This window comes from Lutjanus erythropterus, chromosome 7 (assembly GCF_056507025.1).
Source record: "Lutjanus erythropterus isolate fLutEry1 chromosome 7, fLutEry1.hap2, whole genome shotgun sequence".
Lineage (NCBI taxonomy): Eukaryota > Metazoa > Chordata > Actinopteri > Lutjaniformes > Lutjanidae > Lutjanus > Lutjanus erythropterus.
Genome location: NC_139323.1, coordinates 24,130,364 through 24,152,740, shown reverse-complemented (window position 1 = coordinate 24,152,740; position 22,377 = coordinate 24,130,364).

Below are 22,377 nucleotides of genomic sequence, written 5' to 3'. Positions count from 1 at the left end.
TTCTTTCAAAGTTTTCACTACATATATTGCACGAGTCTGGACAGGCATAGATGTGAACTGCAACTTGAAAAGCTTGTTACAACTGTGAAGTGGAGGCAGATCATTTTCTCAGTCATTCAATTAGTCTTATGTCACGAAACAGTGGCAGGTGCATCACAGTTTCTTAAAGCCCAATGATAATGTCTGCTCTCATTGAATTTTGGCCTACTGTCTAGAAATTTTTTTTAAATTTACTATCACATAAGACAAAACAGCCATCAAGTCCTCCCAATGGAGAAGATGGAACTATTTTTGCTTTAAAATTATTCAAATAATTTATTGATTAGCAAAATAGGTGACAATGCTTGTTGATCAGCCAATCAATTAATTGACTAATTGGAGCAGTTATAATATGTTACAATAAATAACCAAAGAATATACCAAATCCCATGTTGAAGTGCATGGTGCAGTAGACTGTATATAAAGTGTGAGTTTTAACATGTAAAACTCGAGACCCAAAGTCGTTTAATTTGCTCCCGACCTTCAAAGACAAAATTCAAAAGCTTGACGGTAAATTACTCATTTGGCACCAATTATATGAAGTTCCATTATGGCCTAGTTAGCAGGCTGTGATTTAATGCCGTCCATTCTCCACACATGTATGACCACAAATGCATTGTTCTGTTTACCCTACCATTTCATTTCCAATTAAACACTAAGTCACAGGACGGTGCCTTTCACTTCAAATTATTTCCCGACTTCATTTTTGAAGTACGCAGAATGACGTTAAGCTCATTAAAGTTTGCCGTACTGGTACATTATGAATGCACTTTCATTTTCCACGTCCTCCATATTTCCACATTACGTTGTCCAGATCTTGTGAGGTGATTGTAAAGTGGGCTGTGATGTTCTCCTGAAGTGCGGGGTTACTTCCCAACTGTGAGGCCCGTGGCTCTCAGACAACCCGTCTGATGAAATCCATCTCAGGCGAGGTCATCTGCTCGCTCTGTAGTGTAATTGCAGACAAACAAAAAGGTTTTTGATTTGATTCCTTACGCCATCCAGTTGGTATGCCTCTTTGAAAAGCCGTCGCATGCGTGTGCGGCTGCTGGTAACAGTTAGGGAAATATCAGCCTTCTTCCAATCAATCGCTCAAGAAAGGGCAACAGTGATTTGTCTGCGGCCATTTTGCCTGTCAGAGATGTTTAACTTCCCTACGCATAATGGCTCTTGTACTCTGGGTAAACAGCCATTACTAGCCTGTTTATTTGGAAGGAGGGGCTCGCTGTGGATCTGACCCGGTTTTCAAATGACAACCCATACCAGAGAGATGAGGGGATGAGGGGGAGAGAGGGAGGAAGAGCAAAGGACGGAATAGAGAGGAAGACCCAATTTATTTTGAGTAATTGGCTCCACTTGAGCAAACACTCCTTGCTTGCCCAGTGGTCGTCTCAATCCAAGTCTGTGCCAACAGCAAAAACGAAAAATATCCCTTCCTGTGTTCAGCTACACAGATTAAAAGAGAATGAACTGGGCATTTTTGAGTTGGTGTACCTCCTCCACAATAATCCATTTTTATTAGTCTGGCACAGCTCTGAGAGCCTTCCCGACACTGTATGGATTTATATTTCTCAAAAACATTCTCAGATATTACTGTTTTATGAGTGAATTTGGCAGGACTAAAGGAGAATTATCCACATTAAAGTTGCTCACTTTCCTGTCAAGCCTAATTAAATTAATCATCATCTCCAGGGGTGTAAATAAAGACAGTGCAGTTGCACTGGGGCCCGTGAGGTGGCCCCGTAGCAAAGGAAGGTGAAAAGGAAAATCCATCTCCATCATGGTTTTCATTATATTTCAGGGTTGTGTGTCCATCTGTCCCAATTTTTTGAAAACAGTATCTCAAGAATTTCTTCAAACTTGGCATAAAAACCCACTTGGACTCAAGGAAGAAAAAAAATCACACACACATCTAAACGGATAAAATGATGAGGCGATGACATTTTATATCCAAAAGGTCAACTTCTCTTTGATATTATTATATTCTTTAAAAACATCTGAAGCTCTCTATCAGTCCTCTGTATTCCGTTGTAAAAATAGACTTTGAGTGAGGACAGCATATTTCTCGCTGGAAATGATTCACTGGCATCAAACATGACTATTTTGCCAAAAAATACACCTAATACCTTTTTATTAAAGTACTACATAATACATACTTGACATCTTTAGATTGGTCAAGTATAATTTAAGTTGCCTGTTTAAATAGAGCAGCTTAACGACTTAACTCAGAGAACACGATCTGGCTGCACAGCCACCTTTATTTCTTCTGTAGACAGAGAAAGGAAACACCAACTGTAACCGTGCTCAGCTTCTCTTTGACAAAAGCAAACAAATAAAGAAATGAATCAAAATCTGATAAAGCCAGCGCAGCACTTTCAGCAGTTAAGTGGAAAAACACACTCCTGATGAGAGCAGTCGCCTTGTCAAATGACGGGCTAAAAGGCAGGGAAAGTCCAGCTCTTTCATCCAACCATATTCACCTTTCATAGTCCAAGTGGCCCCAGGCGGTTTGATGGCCCCATGGTGGCCCCCTGAGCAGGACTGTCCTGCACAGGAAAGAGGAAGCCCCCTGAAACAATAAGCCTCGCCTATCGATAAGTGAGACATCTCTGGGCCTCCTGACAGATTGCACCGGGCCGGGCCAGCAGGGGCCATGGTCATCAGACGCCTGTGGGCCTGTGGGGTGATGTGTGGGTGAGGCAGGGTTACTGTTGATCCCCTGAAGGGGTGTCACTTCTGGGTCACTGTGCTAAGTTAGGAGATGTGACTCAGTGTGAGCATGTACAGTTGTGAATGTATGATGTTTGTTTGTATGTAGACTAGTGCTGCCAATCAATTAAAATATTTAATTGCGATTAATCACATGATTATCTGTAGTTAATTGTGATTAAATTGCAAATATGCTATATATAGTCCATCAGGCACAAATGAGCATATTGACCTGCTCAATTTAATTGAGGCCAAAATGCACTAAAAGCTTCAATAGAAAAGTCAGATGAAGCTTCTATGGTGAACTGCAGGCTTCAGCTTTAAAATTCCAACACCACAGAACCAGCTGTATTTTAAGAAAAGGTCATTATTTATATGCATTTATCTATTTATTTTGCATTATTATTCTTAATAATAGTTTATTTCTTTGTTAAAATATTGTCCCCTGAGGAGAAAAATCCTCACCTTTATGCAGCGGGATCATTTACATTGGCATCACTCTGACAGTTTATATCAGTGAGGATGTTTTAGACCACAGCAGACAGCAAACTGCACACCGACACACACCGAGGAGATGAAGAGGAGAGACAGAGTTTAAACCACAGAACTGTACAGTAACATCAGGATTCATCATCAGTAAAGTTTTTATATCGGCCGGTACTACAATCACTCGCTCCCCTTCCCTCCCTCCTCTCTGCAGCTCATCTCTCCTCCCTCGACGTTGTGATCAATCAGCATGAAATAATTGAATATTTAAAAGTACGCAAATCAGACTTGGAGTTCAAAATCGTGCACCACAGAAGTGTATGGTAACGTTATGATTCATGATCATAAAAAGTTTTTATATCAAGTTGACACATCCGTCCAAATTCACACGCTCCTGGGGGGGTTGAAGTCTGTCATGTGTCTGGTCTCTGTGCAGTCCTGATATTGGACGGTCTTGCGGCTGCTGCTCCCTGAGGCCCCTCAGATGTCACACACCATGTGTGACTAACACCACTCCCTCCCCTCTGAACACACCAAACATGGTCTCAAGAGTTAGATGAGGTGTTTCAACCCATTCTTATCCCAACTCATCACATACCGACATTTTCTCACCGTTCCTTGGCGTCTCATACTGATGCACAGTATATCCTTTAATGGCCCTTTGAGAAACCACCAGAAAGCCTTTTTAACACATGGTTAGTGTTGTCAAACAGTTGCAGTTTTGCTAGGACAGATTTAGGATAAGACCATGTTTGGTGTTACAAAAACTATGTTATGTATGTCACTGAAGCGACTCACAAGACAAAAGTCCCGTGATACAATGCTACGTCCAAAGCCCAATGTGATTCCTACAGTCATAGATGGGTTGACATCAGGGTTGGGCGATGTCAACCAAATTGGTATATGATGATGTCAACAGCAAAACATTGTGATGGACACTGATATCATTGCTGGGTCTAAAAGGGCTTTTGTTTTGGCACAATTTGTCCATAATTTAGTTGTGTTAAAAAAGAAAATTATAAGCATGACATAGAAATATATAATGCAATGAACAACACCAACAACTTGTGTTTATTTTTTCGCCCATATGCCAAAATTAGGCAACAACTCTATGGCAACTCTGAGGGGAAAAACTACCTCAAAATTCAGAGGACTTTTAAATCACAATTTTACAATGGTAGAGGGCTCAGAGGTCAATGGCAGCCAGCCACTGCGATAGACAATCATTTGCCCAACCCTACATTCAAATCACTAGAAAGCCTGGTGTGTCTCTTTCTGCTGCTGAAAGGATTCATGCAGATTCGTGTGAGTCTCTGAGGGGCATTGACAAGACGTACATGTGTTATGAGTTGGGACTGAAAACAGGATAGGTTTGTGCAATCTGCAAGATCGACACTAGATACCACTAAATCCTACTCACTATTCTTTTAAATGAGATCTGTCACTCAAAATATGCTCCATTATCAGGGGATATGATAGGGCATTTATGAACCAGGGTGTATTTGTTATGTGCTTTCATGGTGGTTTGTACTTAATGCATTTAAGTGAAACTATTGATTATACTATTGAACTATTTTCTAATTAATATTGATGATGTCTGATGCAGGTACTTATCTCTATCGTTTTATTTCCCAGGCCTAGTCCAAACTCATGTACATGCAAACACACACGTGCATAAGCACAGAAACAGATACTAATACTCACAATGATTTGCTCCACAGTTACAAATGAACATAAGCAGAAGTACAGTAAAATAACACACACACATGTTCTCATATACCCATCTATCCATCTGTACCACGTTTTTTTTTTTTTAATAAAAATTTCAGATGACCACCTCTCACTCTACATTTTTGGTAACCAGTCCACTCACCCTTATTGCTCTGTCCTTTAATTAGAGTTGCAATAAATGAGAAAAGGAAACGTTATTTTCTGTGGCTGCATAAAAGAGTTCCTGGGGTCAAGTGGCCATCCCCAAGGCATATTTAACAGCCAAAGTTTAAATAAAGACAAACGATTAGCCCTAACTGTTGCCTGGAAACACGGGGCGGTAAAACGTGTTCTGTAGCCGCTGATCAACAACTCTACAAACCAGGTACTCACTGGACTTTGTCCTCAAACCTTTATCTGTGTGTCCTTGTGTGAGCGCACGCTGTCTGAGGCCTGATGGGGAATTAAAAAGAGGAGCCAAGACTGCAAATTAAAACTGAAAAATTACCTCAAGACAGAAAAAGCAGGCAGGAAAAGTCGGCTGAGCAAATTCACTTTTTCTGATTCAGGGTTTAGTGTTGCAGTATTATGTGGTCATCTGGATAGTGTTTATGTAATTATTGCAGGATCAGGCACGGAGTTAAAAACTCAACATGTTGTAAGGCAGGAACACACAGTATGCATTAATCACTTCAGATGTACACCAGTAATCAGACTTGTCATCAGCCATCAACTCACAGTTGAAACTTTTCCACTTTCCATTAAATGCTAATCTCTTTTGAGTCCTCGCCACGTGTTTTTCTTCTTTGTAACTCACTGTTTTTAGGAACGTGATCAACAATCAGTTTTGACCTCTGACTGTTCATGAGAGGAAGTGGACATGAGAGGAAGCTCGCGAGAGAGAGAACTTTATTTAAAGAAATCACTGTCGCCTTGCTGTCCATACGCAGACTTCAGTTTGTCTTTTAGATTTCAGTTTGTTATTCCACTTTTTTTTTTTTTTTTAGGGAAACATGCTAATTCAGTTTCTGGTAGAGAGTTAGGTGGGAACATCATTGCACTGTCAAATCTGTCCCTTAAAAATAAGGCTACATCTAGCAACTGGTTAGCTTAGCTTAATAGTGGAAACATTTAGAGCAAATGAAATATAACGTGATACTTAGCGAGCAGTAGAAGTCCTGGTAGGCGGATTTTGTAATCGTTGAACCGAGCACAAAGACTGGAGACAGGGAGAAACAGCTAGCTTGTCTAAGCTGAGTTAACTGTCAGCTAATTGAACTTTTATAAAAGTGGTATTGATCATTTCATCAAATGCTGCAATCATGTGTTCCCTGGAAGGTCCCACTTCCCAAGTTGGAATGTAGTTCCTCTGTATTCTGGGTGTTTGTCAACTTTAAGTCATAATGTGAAAACCACATAGAAGCTACAAATTACGGTAAGGTTGTACTTATTTTTAGAGTGGGCTGAGTAGCATCCCAGTGAAGCTATCTGTTGCTATTAAAGGACGCTGAAACAATTTAAAACCTTATATTTTATCAACTTTTTATATTGCGTAAAGTGATTTTGTCCCAGACTTGTACCACTAATACCAGGAAATAATTTCTCAAACTAATGCAGGTCACTCTACCTTGTCAGCATCTAATGGTTATAAATACCATGTTTCAAATTACATATGAGGAAAAAAATGTTCAATACATGAATAAACAACAAAATGTTTCTTAACATCAACAAAGCATGTTGGTCCAGCTTGGCAGGTCATATATCGAGATTTTCACAGACTAGTGATGGTAATCATTTCCATGAGCTCACTCCTCATTTATTTTATTTAGGGAGGATTAGTAGGTTTATCTGCAAATGAAAAAGTAGGATTATCATGAGACTGATTCAAACTTAGACATCCCACCAATATAATTTCATTTCACATGTGTGGAGCACTTAATTACTCATATTGCTACCAAACAGCCAACTTCTGATTGTCAGCCCCCTAGGGCCTGTTTTTAACCTGATGGTTTGATCCGTGTCTGTCATCACATGTGTGTGTGTGTGGCAGGCGAGCAGTGTGGCTTGGATTCATTCATGAAAGAAAAGAAGGAGAAAAAATACATCGGTTGTGAATGTCAGGGTCAGTCTCTACAAGCAAATAAGTGTACTTCCCAACATGTCACTCCAGACATATTTTTACTCAGCTATTTGATAATTTGAGCTCATTTGTGGAAAAAATATATCAGATACAATTAGAAACTCTTTGAATTATAGGCAACTCCTCCTTCTCTCCCATTGAAAATCCAGAGTCTATGAATAGGAAATTATTTTAGTTTACACCTCACACTTGTGTAAGTTACATAGTGGATGATTGGCTAATTACTTATGATGTCACAAATATGTCTTCAATTCGGATTTCTTGTGAGCACAGAGAAACTGCACATGCATCAGTCTGCACAGTGGAGCTTAAACATCTGAGTAAAGAGATAATAAGTAAAACACATTTGTGAACGGCGTGGGACTTAAATGACTGAGCGGAAGATTAGCTCTCTAGTATGAACATAAAATGTAGCTAGCATAAAAAAAAAACAAAACATTTTACTGCTGCTAGCAGCCAACACAGACATGATAAACCTACAACATAACTCTTCTTTCTCTCTTCTGACTTTCAACTCCGGCCTCACAGAGCGTTCTTCACTGCTCCGCAAAGTCACATAAACATTGGTCAAAACCAGATGTCTGCTACAGCACAGAATCCCATGCAGCTATAAATCTTGACCGCCTCTATTTTGTCCTCGTTGTCAATCAAAGCCACATCCTAAGTGGGGACTCGTAACAGCATGAATCCTTCCACACTTTATACCGCCCTGTACTTCTATTCAGCAGGTTTTACTCTTCTCACTTGGTGTGTTACTGTAAAGTTAATGGGCCCACTGCAGCGTTGGCTATAGCTCTCTGAAAACACACTGCTCTTCACTTGGACAGAAAGCACGTGAACTACCAGAACCTCTGTGTTTTTCTTGGATACCAAACCGATTGTCACATTTTCTTTCCCCTCCGCGGTTAAAAGTGGGTTCTGTAAACAGACAGCGAAACGTTTGACAGTTTCTACAGGGAGATCAACTCATCAGAGCAGGTCTTATTAAAACAGGTAATAATATCAGCATAAGGATTTTGCCCCACATTTTCACAGGCCAGAGAGGAAGAGGAATGTAGGGATGGGGATGTGCTTGAAGCCCACGCACTGTATGGTGTGGTCTAACCTGTTTATAGCTTTTGGATTCTTTCCACCACATAATTTCTTGATTTCCATGGTTCAGCTTTGTCTGTGCACTGTCACTTTTGAGTGCTTACATGAACCGTTGTGGTCAACCATATTCACTTGTGCACACATACTGCAGCTCCACAGAGTTTTTATGCTATCCCTTGTCAGGATTGCTTGCAGGTTTCAACAAAAACATAGAAAAGTGCGAGAATAAAATTAAAACAAGCTGTTTTAAATTAGACAAAAAACAGAAATATGTTTTTTATTAGTCAGTAAACAAACACAACTATCCCCTAAATAGAAACAAAATGCCGAACAGTACACTATTAACACGTAACAAGCTTGTTTTATATCAAATTAGGCAAAAACTAGAATAAATCTGTTTTTTACAAGACAGTATTACAACTGTTTTTAGACCCATAAGTCTGTGCAATAACCCATAGAAAAAATATTCCTCTACCTCTAAAAGTTTGTCCTTTACCTGGTGTACTGTAAAATAAGAGGCAATCATCTTTTTAATCTATCAAGGACACGAATGAGTCAGATGAATTATTGGCTGCAGGATAATATAGTAACATAACAGCTGGATGACTTTGAAATTGTTTTTCAAATAACCAAATACCACCTCTTTTAGTCTTTTCTGAATAGGTGTGTCAGTCCATCGGTCATAAACCTCGTGTGTGTGACGATATGATTGATAGTGTTTGGGCCTGCTGGGCTGTAAAAATCTCCAGTCCAATGATATCACTGCATTCTGGGTCCAGGGCTCCCAGTGTGAATGTTGACACGGGCTCCGTGCCAGAATGCTGTCGGCTTCTCGGGACACCCTTGTCTCTTTCCTCAACAGGCCCGGGGGGCTGAAGTGCGCCATTTCCTTTGGCAAAACAGATAAACCGCAGGGTGATGTCACCCTGTAGACATCACACAGAGAGAACTGACATCAATGAATGGCAGAGGGGAATCCTCGCTGAGCTCTGCAGAATGACATCAAGTCCCACTGCGTGAAAGGTGCCCCAGGTTCAGATAAACAAGCGCTACAATGCTGGTAGAAACCGTCTGCACCTCACGTGTTTACTGTTATTGCTGAGGTTTGATGGATCTAAGATCATGTGATGATGGAAACCTAATTGCTTGAGCATGTTTAAAGCTGCTCTGATTTCAATATTCTTACAGTAACAATGGATACAATTGAGCCTGACGGATACAGGATTTTGGGGGGTGATGCAGATTTCAGGGAGTAAAAAAAATGTTTACACCGATATATTGGTCGATATTCTTTATACAGTATATGGAATATATACATAAACACAGTTGTGTTTTGTAAAAAAAAGTTTTCATATCGGCACTTAATTTATAATAAGGGGACATCCTTATATATCTGTCGGACTCTAGGATAAAATGACTATATAGTGACTATAGTTAGTTTTAATGGAAGTCTAACACTTAATAATAATAATAATAAATAAAACTGAAACATAGTGTATAAGTATATTATATTATCAGCTCCAATTATTTTATTTTTAATGAATTAGTTTCACCAAGATAATAACGTAATAACTTATTACATTATGTGCAAAACTTTATGACATTTTTGATCAGTTGTTATATAATGGACCGTTGGGTTGTTGCATTAATAATGGAAAAATTATGGCAGTTATAGTCTTGACACTATTGGCTGTTACGGGTTACTTGGAGTGAAAGATTCAAAAATAAGAAGACAAAGAGGCGTGTGGTTTCTGCTATCAAACAAACTATCATCGCCTTGTATCCAAGGGCGTACACTTTAACATGCTTTTACTTTAATTTTAAATTTAATTAAAGACCTGCAGCCCTCCCAGATTTGTATCAAAGTAAACCTCCCTCTACCACAACTGCCAACCTCTGCTCATACACAAGATCTTAACTTTTCCTTTTGAATTTTATACCAAGAGTCAAACTTGCTCAGTCATGTTTTGTGATAAAACCGATGTGCACCGGGGCTCCTCTGTGGCCCCTGGGGCCTGATGGCAGTCAGGTCGCCTTTCCCCTCATCGCTCTTGCCTTGTCTTCAAGCTTCCTTCAGGAGCTGCCGCTCAATACTTCCTGACATCAGATCAAAGTGGGACACACCGGACCTTCTCCTTTCTCCCAGAGCCTGGCTATACTTGTTTTTGGAGCCGCACCATCACCCTCCTCCTCCTCCTCCTCCGGCAGTGATCTAATCTGGCCAGTGCTGATTCTGGGGGTGCAACGGTGGGTTTGAGCGCCAACACGTACATTGCACATTTCCCTGATGAAAACTGCAACTCAACACTGGCTGTGACACACTCTGAGAGAAGACATGGGATGTCTGCACCCTGCGGTGATTTCTTTGAGGGAGAAAACAAAAGTACGTGTGTCTGAGTGCATATTTGTCTGTGTGTGTGTGCGGAGGAGGCGACGGCAAGGGACGGACTGGAAGAAATATACATAACTAAACATCTTCAGGTACACAGAGAAATAAGCAAGATTCAAATCCAGGCGAGGACCATCAAAGAGTGGTTCCAGGATGTCAGAGGGGGTGAAAGGAGGAAGAGGGAGGAGGAGGAGGAGGAGGAGGAGGGCTGGAGGGGTTTCTGAAAGCCTCCCTGGTCGCACAGAGCGAGAGCTTGACCTGAAAAGAAGGAGACTCGCCTTTCAAGGATGAAAGGGTGGCAACGCTGAAAGTCAACTCAGGTATTCACGCACTGCCTCGAGTCGAAAGAATGAGTCAGCATGATGTTTGCAGCAAAATTCAAAGCAGGACGGAAGGGGGGGTCTGCCTCCAGTCATGTGTTTTAATTAAAAAAGCAGGACAAGCATGCTTTAGGTCTTGCTATGTCCGTGTATTTCTGCAAAACACAGCCAAGGGAGCCTGTCTTTGAGTGAGTTTCTTATCCTGAAGTACCTACACTCAGAAATAAGAGTTCTGAAAGGGTTTTTCATGAAGGGCTGAAGTTATATGCAGAAACATTTGCTTCTGGAGAACCCCTTTGTTTAAACAAAGGGTTTGTCAGGGTTTCTTTGTAAGACAGAAGGTTTGATTAAGAAGGTTTGAAGAACTCCATCAACAGTTCATCAAGTTTGTTTTTTGTATCATTATATAAACGGGTTCTTGGTAGAACCCTCTGGGTGGGTTCTCGATAAAACCATTGGAATATAAATTGGTTCTCTTTGGAGCTACTTCAGTCAGGGCTTTTCCACCAAATTGGAACTGGCCCCATTTCAGTTCAAGCACCTAATTTGGAACTGTTCTGAGCATTATCACCAAATATAGTTGTTTTTTTCCCTTGGGAACCGAAGTGGGTGTGTCATATTCTACTGGTGGAAGCATGGGCTGGTTCACTAGGTAGTACCAAGGTTCCAGAACTGGCGCTAATTTGGTGGAAAAGGGCCCAGTGTGTTGTAGATAAAACCCTTGGAATATGAAAGGTTCTCAGTAGAACCTCCTGGGTGGGTTCTTGTTGGCACCCCTAGATTATAAAGACTCTGGATAGAACCTTGATAGAAGAGGTTCCAAGTGGAACTTTTGTAAAAGGTCCATCCCAGAAACTAAAAAGTGTTCTCCTTTGGAGACAAGCTGAAGAACTCTTTATGGTTCTAGTTACCATTTTTATTTCTAAGAGCATATCTCAGCCTGCATGGCCTGGTCTTTGCTCTGCTTCTGCTTCTCTCAACACCTCCAGCGCAGAACCCACATCACACCGTGTCCATCTTGTGCACTCACTGAGAACAAAGAGAAGCAGGAGACAAACAGCATCAGCTTTAATTTTTCATTTTAAAAGCAGCAATCTGCAGGAGAGTGAAGGGTTCCCGGAATGTGCCTCTCTGTTTTGATATCTCTCAATAAAACGGTAATGATATGCTCCCTCCATCTGGATCCAGTTGCCAGTCTGCGCCAGAGGTAGACGTGTCAGTTGTTATTATTATTTCCCCTCTGATGTTTGGGTCTGGTCGCAGATGAAGGAAGGTCACTTGGCATACCTTGCGTGCTCGCCTGTAATTATGGAGTCACTTGTTGAAGGTCACCTAATATGGCTTCACAGGGCAACACGTTGCTACGCAGGGTAAATATTCCACAAAGAAAAAATCAGCTCTCACCACCAACACATTCCAAAAAAAGTACAATTTATATTTTTTGAATGAGGTTGTTTTTGATTGATTTATTTATTTGTTCTATAAATACATGCTAATGGCTGCAACTAATGATCATTTTCACTGTGTATTAATCTGTCAGTTATTTTCTTTATCAACCGATTAGTTGTTTTGTCCATGAAATGTCAGAAAAAGGGTTCTTACTGGTGCTGGAAATCCTTCAGAATACTTGAATTTTCTTGTGGTGTTTTCAAGGTTTGAAAAGCACTTGGATTTTGGACAACGTGCTTGAAACTGCGTGTAATCACAGTATAATCACATTGCTTTTGTAATAAATCTGCTATTTGACTGTGTAGTTTGCTTTTTAGATTTAAAAAAATGTTGAAGAAAGCCTCTCCAACTTTACTTACCACTCTGAGTCTGCAGAAGGTATTGTCAAGCTGTAGTAGGGAATTTGAAGAAGCTGGAATCAGAGATTTTTTTTTACTTATTTTCCTTTAATTAATTAATCAAACTCATTAATTAATTAAAATAAAATAATTCTTTATTAATCCCACAATGGGGAAATCTGCACAGTAACAACAGCAAAAGGGAATAGCATAACAACAGAAGCAACAATAAAAAAGTCAAGATATTAAGTAAACAATTAAGAGCAAGAAATAAAAGAGAAGTTAACAAGATATAGACAAGATTCTATAAAATGATGAGAACAAGAAACAGACTCAGTTGCATGTAGTTTTGATTCACAGTTTAATATAAAATAATGTTGCAGCTGAGTGAAAAATAGCAAAATACTTGGCGACTAATTTAATAGTTGACAACTTATTGATTAATTGAATAATTGTTGCAACTCTACATGAGAACACAGAGAGGGAAATTGTGAGATGCTGTTTAAAGAACACTTCCACCAAAAAAAGCAATCATCCAAAAAGGACATAAATGACACATTATTACAATGTTTTGTTTGTTAATGTATGCATTCATGCATTGTTTCTGATGAAGCCTGCATAATTACATGTTGGGTGTCGGCCATATTTGCTTGTCAGAGTCCGTTCTCCGAGGAGAAGATGCACTCAGCAGGAGAGGCATATTCGAGTGACAAGGCTGTCTGCCAGCCTGCTAACCTCATGATTGTTTCCAGACAAGTGTAGTTGCCCTCTGGACAGCACGCCTCTCAGTTCTAGAATAATGGCCAATTACCAGGAGGCAGTTTGTTGAAAGGATGCAGCCAGGAACTACATCTGCCTTCAAACAGCCCTCAGATCCAAACATATGCTGTGGAACAAACTACCTTCAGAGATGAAATGCATTCAAAAGAACCAAAAGTGCCTTCAGAGCATCACGTGACTGCTGAGAAATGCCTGACTGACATGAGAACTGATTTATTTTTTTTTTCACCAAATATTGTTTACTAGATTGGAGAAAAGGTCGATGAAAGCTTGTGGACAGAAGTGACATGTGGTGTGTGTATATAATTCACTGCACTCAGTTTTTATCTTTGTCTCAGTTTAGGCCAGAGGTCTGAAATCAAACGTGGCGTTTGACCAGTAAACATAACAATGTGGCTCGACACACACACAAAGTGAAATTTAAAGTTGCATCCATAAATGACACATCAAGGATGCAGCAATGAAAACATGTATCAAACTTCTCAAAGCCACCAGCCAGCGGTGCTTTTTTTGGATTGTTTGACGCCCAGAAACTTTGCACTCATAACAGTCAGCATGGAAGCTGATGTGACGTTTCACACTGCAGTCCTCGCCTGCACCTGCGGTCCTTTCAACAGGCTTCAGCAAAGCCAAAAAGAAATCATTTCCGGGAACCAACAGGGGTTCCAACCGGCTTCTTTTGTCACTGTGTCAGCACCAACAGCTCAACATATCGCCCGACGCAGACCTGCTGCTTTTACAACCACCCTGAAAGCACAAGATGGTGTCGGAACCAGAAAAATATTAGAGCAGGATATCTGAAGAGGAAAAAAAAAATCCTCCTTCAGCCCTGTACTCTGGTTAAGTGGTCACTGTTGGAGCACCAAGTGTCCGCCAGATGTTTTCCTGATCCTTTGATATATTTACAGATTTTCTGGAAACTATCAAAAAACAGAACAAGCACATGCAAACAGCTCAAACTTGCGTAAAGTGTAGTCCTTTCCAACAATCCACCCACCATACCTTAAAAAAGTGAAAGAAGAAGAAAGTGACTGAAAAATTATCAAAGGGACAGTTCACCCCCCAAATCAGAAATACATATTTTCCTCTGGCCTAGTGATATTCATCCATCTAGATAATTTTGGTGTGAGTTGCAGAGTTTTGAGATTTCTGCCTTCTCTCCACTATGATGGAACTGATGGCATTAGTCCTGCGGTGCTCAAAGTGCCAAAAACACATTTAAAAAACTCAGCAGCAGTGTCTCTTTCCAGAAATCATGACCCAGTTGCTCAAAATAATCCAGACCTTGTTGTGAGCAGTTTCATGTAGGAACTCTTTTCTTTCTGCAGTAGAATCTACTGGAAATACTTTAGAATCAGAACTATTTTCTTTCTAATGGAAAGAAAGTAGTTCCTACAAGAAACTGCTCACAACAAGCTCTGTAAATTATTTTGAGCAACAGTGGCATGAATTTTGGGAAGAGATGCTGGTTTGAATACTTCAAATGTATTTCTTTTGGTACTTTTGGCAAGACAAGCTGGGTGTAGTCTAGCTCTATTGTATTGGGGAAATGTCTGACATTTCTATCGTTGATATCTCTGCAACTGAGAGTAAAAAAATGTACATAGGATTTTTGATATTGCAAGATAAAAGTATGAAAGCATGCTGAAATTTAACTGATAGTGTAGGGACAAAATAATCACAGACTTAGTAAAATAAGTGAATTAAAAATACAGTTGAAAAAAAAAAATAGTAATTATAATAGTAATAGTGCATAACCCTACCAATACCTCACCATGTGAGATAACAGTAATGTTGCAAATAATAAGACAACTGTAAAGCTTGACCACAATATATTTTCCTCTTCAAACATCTGTTTTTTTTGTCTTTTATATGTGATTATGCAAAACACTCACAGTTTCAGACTAAACAACAAGCTATATGACGTCTAACCTGGTCGTTTTATTAGCCTGTGTGTTATGAAGATGACATGCAATGCTGCGTATCTGGTGTCAGCTCGACCCCATGCCGTCAACACAGCTGCTTCCTCTTATGGCTGATACAGAGCAGGTGGAGACATGATCGGCTGGCGGCCAGATATTGACCTATCAATCATTATAGTGTAACAACTGTTAATCTTTTTCTCTTAAAGACATGGCATGTATACTACCCAATGTACATAGTTTATAAATAAAAAATGATTTAGGCCTATTTATCCTGTAATTTCTAACCCTTTTTTGTATGTGTGTCAAAGGCTGTAACAAACAGGAGCAAATGGAAACCCTTACTAATAAACTTATACAGATACAGATAGACAGACAGACAGATACTGATACAGATAAATATATATATTTAAAGATTTTCACATTTTGACCTACCACATAAAATATGTTGGTTGAAATCACACTCTTGAATTTGGAAGCTTTTATTAAAATAGGTATTAGCAAACAGGTGGCTAAATGAGACTACAGAGGCTGTCACAGTAACTGGAATTTTGAAATGCACCGTCAATGCAACACATTGAGAACATTAAATACCGTCACGCCAAACACCAGTCACTTAGTGGCGGTGACGATGAAGTCATGAGACTGTGGTGTAGTTCACTTATAGCCTAACATTGGGTCTTTACTTCTACCAATAAAATTTGTGCTTCAAAAATGATAAAATTGGTGCTCATTTGTGAATTTTATCGTAAAAAATCTGTAAATATTGTAAACTTTTGTTTGCCGCAGAGATTATTTTCTTCTCTAATCCAAAATCTAGTGGAAAAATCCTGTTTTCCTGCTTTTTATTGAGGGAACCACATCAATGCTAACTTCCCAGTTGATCTACAAAACTAGTCATGGCTGCAGCCCTCTATTACCACCACTTCTGCTTCCTACACATTTCTATCAGAAAATTATAAATTATAAATTATCCACAATTATGTGTCTGACTTCATGAAAGAGAGACTTATTGTTTTTTTTCTGTCTTTAACCTTGCCAAAATAAAGTCACCTTTTTTTCAAATCCAACCACCCTAACTGTGGTAAGAGTTTGATCTCATTGCCACCAGCACTTTCAAAATCTGTGTCATGTGAAACCATTACATCCATCTGGAAGCTGCGGAGAACCTCAAAATATTTTTCCATGTTTTAGATGGAACTTTTCCACATTCATAATATCTGCAATTTTCTTCTCTCGCAGCCCTGCCTACGTGCTCCTTTTTACCACAAATTTGGACAAATTAGGACTCTCCTTTAATCTCTTGATTAGGTGCTGTTGTGATAGTGGATATCCGTGGAGGATGAAGATTGATTGACTCCTCTGATGCAGTCGTGAGAATCCAAACAGTCCCATTTCCCCTGGTGATGTCACAGCGTTGAAACCAGGTGCAGAGGCCACTGAGTGCATCAGAGAGGCCCACTGTAATTCAACGCACACTTTACAGCTAGTCAACATGGCTCAATATGATCCTTTAGTGTTTCTTAACAGCATTAAGTTAAATTCCTCGAGATCATATGTTTCGAATTCAGACAGCTCCCATTTCAATCATCTAATTGAGCCTGCACCTTTCATTGAGGATTTTGGTTCCTCTATTTATGAAAATAATGGGCCGCCAAGTCTTCAGAATTTTGAAATGGAGCAATGGGGCCTGGGGGCAAATTTAAACCTCCACCTTCCCATGCACGTGTTGCTTTGGTCCTTTGATGATTTTCCACAGCTATTGCTGCATCCCTACAGGAACTCAGAAAATAGAAACATCAGCTAACACAGGCAGCATCCTGTTTGTCTGCCTTTGCTAAGATCCTGTTTCTAGGTTTCATGTTGCTGTTTTTGATTGAAATGTAGCTACACAGGAATCATATAATCCCAGTTCTACTAAACGTACATCTGTTTCTAGCAAATTTCTAGGAATGAAAATCTCAAGCAACCAGACAGTCGCTAGTGTGGCGAGAGTGACGAGATCCCTCACTGGTTTCTCAACAAGCAACACTGCTAACTACTGTATTGTACTAAAAACTAATGTGTTATAGAGCTGCAACGTGGTAGGTTTTAAATTTGCAGGCTCTGGATGAAATTCATTTTCTGCACAGACATTGTGGCATTTGAAGGCTTTGGTAGCACGGTACTCCTGGTTGAATGATCAGCAAAAATGACTTTTAAAAAAAAAGTCAGAGATTCAAGCCTGTGTATGTAAGCACAATCCTCTTGTGTATGCAGCCATGCAAAGGCTAAAGTTCATGCTTTGTTGAAATCTGGACGATACATCCAGCATTTAAAATAAGCTCACTTTTGGGTTTTTGGTCAATTGGATTGGATGAATTCAGCAACTGTCGTACAATGTTTTGTACCTAACTGCATCAGCAAAGTATTCTGAAGTTGCTACGAGCATATATTTCTGATTCTTGCTTCTGACTGGCTTCTTCTGCATTGCAAAAGCACTGTGTAATGAGATGTCATATCAATAGGAGTGTGAATAGATGAACTTCAATGATTGCAGACAAATAACACTTCCTTTAATACTTGTGAAAACACAGTGGTTGAAGAAGCGGGCAAGCGTACGGCTCATGGCTCCTTTTTTTTCCCCTGTATTTTTGTGTATAATTTGTTTATGCCACCATGTAAGGTGGCACGGAAAACTGAAGTTGGTCACCAGAATTAAACAACAAAAAAAAACAAATCCATGATATTTCGAAAATAAAGTAGAAATTACTAGTACCAATGGCCTATAATATAAATCTATAGTATCACTGAATTATTCAGAGGTGCCTGTGGCTCAGCACTAATTTCAGGGTTGGCAGGTTGATCCATGGCTCCTCCCATCCACATGTTCTCGAGGAAGACACTGAACCCAAATTGCTCCCAAAGGTTAGGCTGGTAGTACGCCATCAGCGTTTGAGTGAGTGTATGAATGTGTGAATGGAAAGCAAATTATGAAGAGCTTTGGATAAAAATGAGATATAAATGCAGTCCATTACCGAGGTTACTCCCATGCTTCAAATGACTGGTCCATTATTTTTTGCTTTTGTTTTTTTTTTTTTTTTTTTTTACAGGGTTTTATATCATTTTGTAGCTTTCCAGTAGTGTTCCTTAACTATTTGAATCCAAACAATCAGATTTATGTTTTACTGTCAAAATGCTTTTTTTTCCCCAAGCCCTTTTAAAGGTGTTTCCACATGAACTGATGCAGGTTTCTGCATGATGACTTTGCTATGAGCCCTTTCGCTTGAGGGAGGGGAAAGAATAAGTGCCATACCCTATGTCATCGCTTTCTGCTAACTGCTGAGTGGGAGTTTCCATTTGAAAAACACAGAAAAGAACGCGGATGGAGTCGCCATTTAATGCTGCAGAAAATTGCTTTTGATACCTGCTGCTCCTCCCACATCTCAACTCTAAACTTTACTTTGTGGTATCGAGTAGTATAAGCAGGATAATGCTCCTGACCTGTGCAATGATGTAAAATAACCAAAGTGAAAATTAGCTTCTGCCTTGTGCATTAATTTTAAATAAATGCATGGCTTGTTATTGGTTATCCATTAGTATCTGTACACTTATCATAGCAGAGGTATTGAGGGGAGAGTGGGGATCTGCAACTGGACTGCTGTCCTGCTGTCTACAAAAGTCCACAAGTGCAGTTTATAATAATGTAGAATCTAGAATCTGGTATTTAACTGGCATATACTTGAATATAGATGCCTCCACCCACATTGCTACCTCTGTTCATTGTTGTCAGGGGAATTGTTTACCTGCACCACAGTGTTGCTATGTCTGGACTCTATAAGGCTGCTCGGCGCTGAATTAAAGATGCAGGAGCTCTGGCCTGCGAGGCAGCAGGGTGTAACTGTATACTCCCCCCACTGCTGTGGCTCTATCAATCAAACCTCAGACTGGCTGACCCTCTGATGGGATAAATGATTCCAAATCTGACTAAAGCCGTTGCTTTGGCACTGGGGTATAAATCTTGGACTTTAATTTAATAATGCAAGCTCAGAGGGGAGAGGCACCTGGATTGCGATTGGTCTGGGGGAAGGGAGTCACAGAGGGGAGTCCTTGGGTACTATTTTCTCTTCGGCAGCCCCTGGTAGCCGTCTGCCTGCATTTCTAATACAGCGTGGTCGCTCTCAGTGAAAGCTAGTGATAAACATGTTTAATCTTTTAAATCACTCCCCTCCTACCTGAGCTCTTCCTGCCTCTCTTTCTCTATTCCGTCCTCTTAATCTGTCCACCGCTGAAAGTTCAAAGGGTTATGTTTCTGTTTTACAGGCTTCTGATTCATCTCTTCTTTAATGTGCAGTGTTGGTGGGGGAGGCAGGGAGAAAACAGGAGTGATGGGGTGAGCCGAGGCATTTATTCGATATAACTACCATAATACTTCTCGCAGGCTCAGATCTGGTTTCTCCTTGGCTGGTTTCAATTCAGTGGCCAGTAATCACCATTCCTGAGTAGTTTCCACTTTATGTCCTGCTGTCCTCTGCTCTTCAGCCAGCAACAGCAGGTAATCTCATGAAAAAACCTTTGAAAAACATATGATAGAGAAGAAACAGGACAAGTTTTTGCTTCTTTATGTAGAAATCCTTAGGTATTGAAGGTCTGACAGTGTTGAATTTAAGTTTAAGCATTCTTTTGAAAGATAAAATTAAATGGATAGTTTGGATTATTTTAATTGTTTATTCTTTTTGAGGTATTGATAGTGTATTAACTATAGTAGATGCCAGTCAGCAAGCCTCTAGTTTGGAGAGACAGATGTCCACCAACAAAAAAAAGAATCAATCAATCAATGAAATGTAGACCATATTTAGAATATTTTTACCACTTTACTTTGCCGACAGCCAGCCTTTTCTCATAGGAAGCCAGTGTTATATGAGCCAGTTGTTATTCTCTACCAAATAACCAAACTCCATAGGTAAAATCAGCAATTTTACCTTGAAGAACAGCTGCTGCACTACAGCTGCCTCTGCCTGTTTTATCCAATTTGTTTGTGTGAATGTGTGGCTTGTGTGTTTTAAAAGGATGGTTCAGATTCACCAGAGTCACACAGTAACACAAACAAATTAACAGATTGAGGCAGCTGTAAGCCAGCAACCTCCATGTTTTGTGAGGTAAAATGACTGATTTTACATATGGAGTTTGGTTAGTTTGGAGAGAGTGATGTTTGTCTTAAATAATGGCAGTTTTCTACCAGAAAAGGCTGCCAGACTGCAAAGCAATACAGTGAAAACAGTCTAAATATAGCATAAACTTAAACTACTATTGATTTTCTTTTAGGTGGACCTGGCTAAAATACTTTTTGCTGGCCCCGCTCACAGCAGTTCATAGCTTCCATGCTAGCACTTCTCTGTGTTGAACGGTAGCTGTAGCTAATACACAGACTGATGAGAAGTACCTCATACAACCCTGCATCAAATAATCTGAACTATTCCTTTAAAGAATGCAACACAACAAATGGATGTCACAGCAGAGGGGGGTTAGCTTTTGTCTATTGATACTCCGACAGTAGTAATCAGTGCTTGGGGATGGAACTAACTGCTCCCATATGTTGGGGGTTTGTATTGGAGTGAGGCACACGTGCAGCTCCACAAATGACAGTCTCGGGGAGCATTTCGGTAATGGAAACACATGTAGCGTCCCTCTGATGGTCAGGTGTGGGGCAGCGCTCCTTTATTTAGAAATGTTTTACATGGAAAGGAGCCTTACCTTCAAGGAACAGCTCATCTTTGTGGTATCCCGGGGATTTGTTTGCCGTTTGCCACGTGTTATTACAAATTGAGAACTTTGACAAAACACAGAGCTCGGTTTTGGTGTATTTTGATCCTTCCTTTTTCTTGGTTGGAGTCAGTGGTTTGTAAGCTACATTGCCTGTCTTTTGTCTGCTTTAGTTTCCCGAAAAGCAGAATTTAGAAGCATACTGTAAAACCCTGTGAGTTGAAAAGGGGTTTTTGGGTCTTTGAGATGAGACCATCCATTTGTAAAACTGTTGAGTGATGAAAACTCTGCTCTGATCACTGGTCACTTGTTCGTCACTTAACGAGACCCTCAATCTTCAGGCCCTTTCATCACTCCTTAGGAAGTTAACCGACCATCACAGCACATACTGGCCTGCCTGAGCATATGCGTGTCCTCATGTGCATCAGACACACTGGTGGGTGGTTAAGTGAGACCTAATGGATCATTGCTCTCTCAGCTGTTGTCCTCTTGTTTTATTTGGAAATCGGGCAAGGATGACCTCATCTCCGTTGACTTCTTCTAGGTTGTAAGGCTGTATGGAGCCCTTCTGTCCTCTCATTTGTTTTCCCATACACAGAGGTCGTACAGTGTGTGAGCATTCAGATGCCTGCGGAGTGACCCTGGACTAGTGGCCAATTAACACGTCACACAACACTGCTAGTTTCACTGAGGGAAATGATCACAGAGGACGGTAAAGTGACGCCCTGTAGTGCCAGCCCCTCTGAAAACTTCTAAGGAAACGGAAACGTGTAATAGCTGCAACAATGCGCATTGTTTTTCACAAATAGGGGAGAGAAAAGCAATCGACCACATACGTAAAATCATAATTTCCTGTGGGCAGTGAAGTATAGAGACCTGTCAAGCGAACATTGAGGAGAATGATGCAAGGCTGTATTTGCTAGTTATGCAGTGAAAAACAGAAAGCAGAATAAGTGGATGGATGGAGCTCCCACGTCTGAAAACTGATGCCATTGCATTAGTTCCTTTAACCTGCATTGTTTGTAATGGCCAGCATGTAATGACCTTACTTCTCACTGGTTTATTATCTCAGTAAACCATTTTCTGCTAAGTTTATGGTCTCAATCGCTAGTCTTATCCAATACAGCATGATCCTTTTTCAGATTTTACACTGCAACATGTCTTTTTAACAATTGTTTAGGCTATGAATGCCCATTAAGGGACTTGTGTTGGAAATTAGCTTCATCTATAAACCTATGTGCATCGTAGTGCTCATACACAT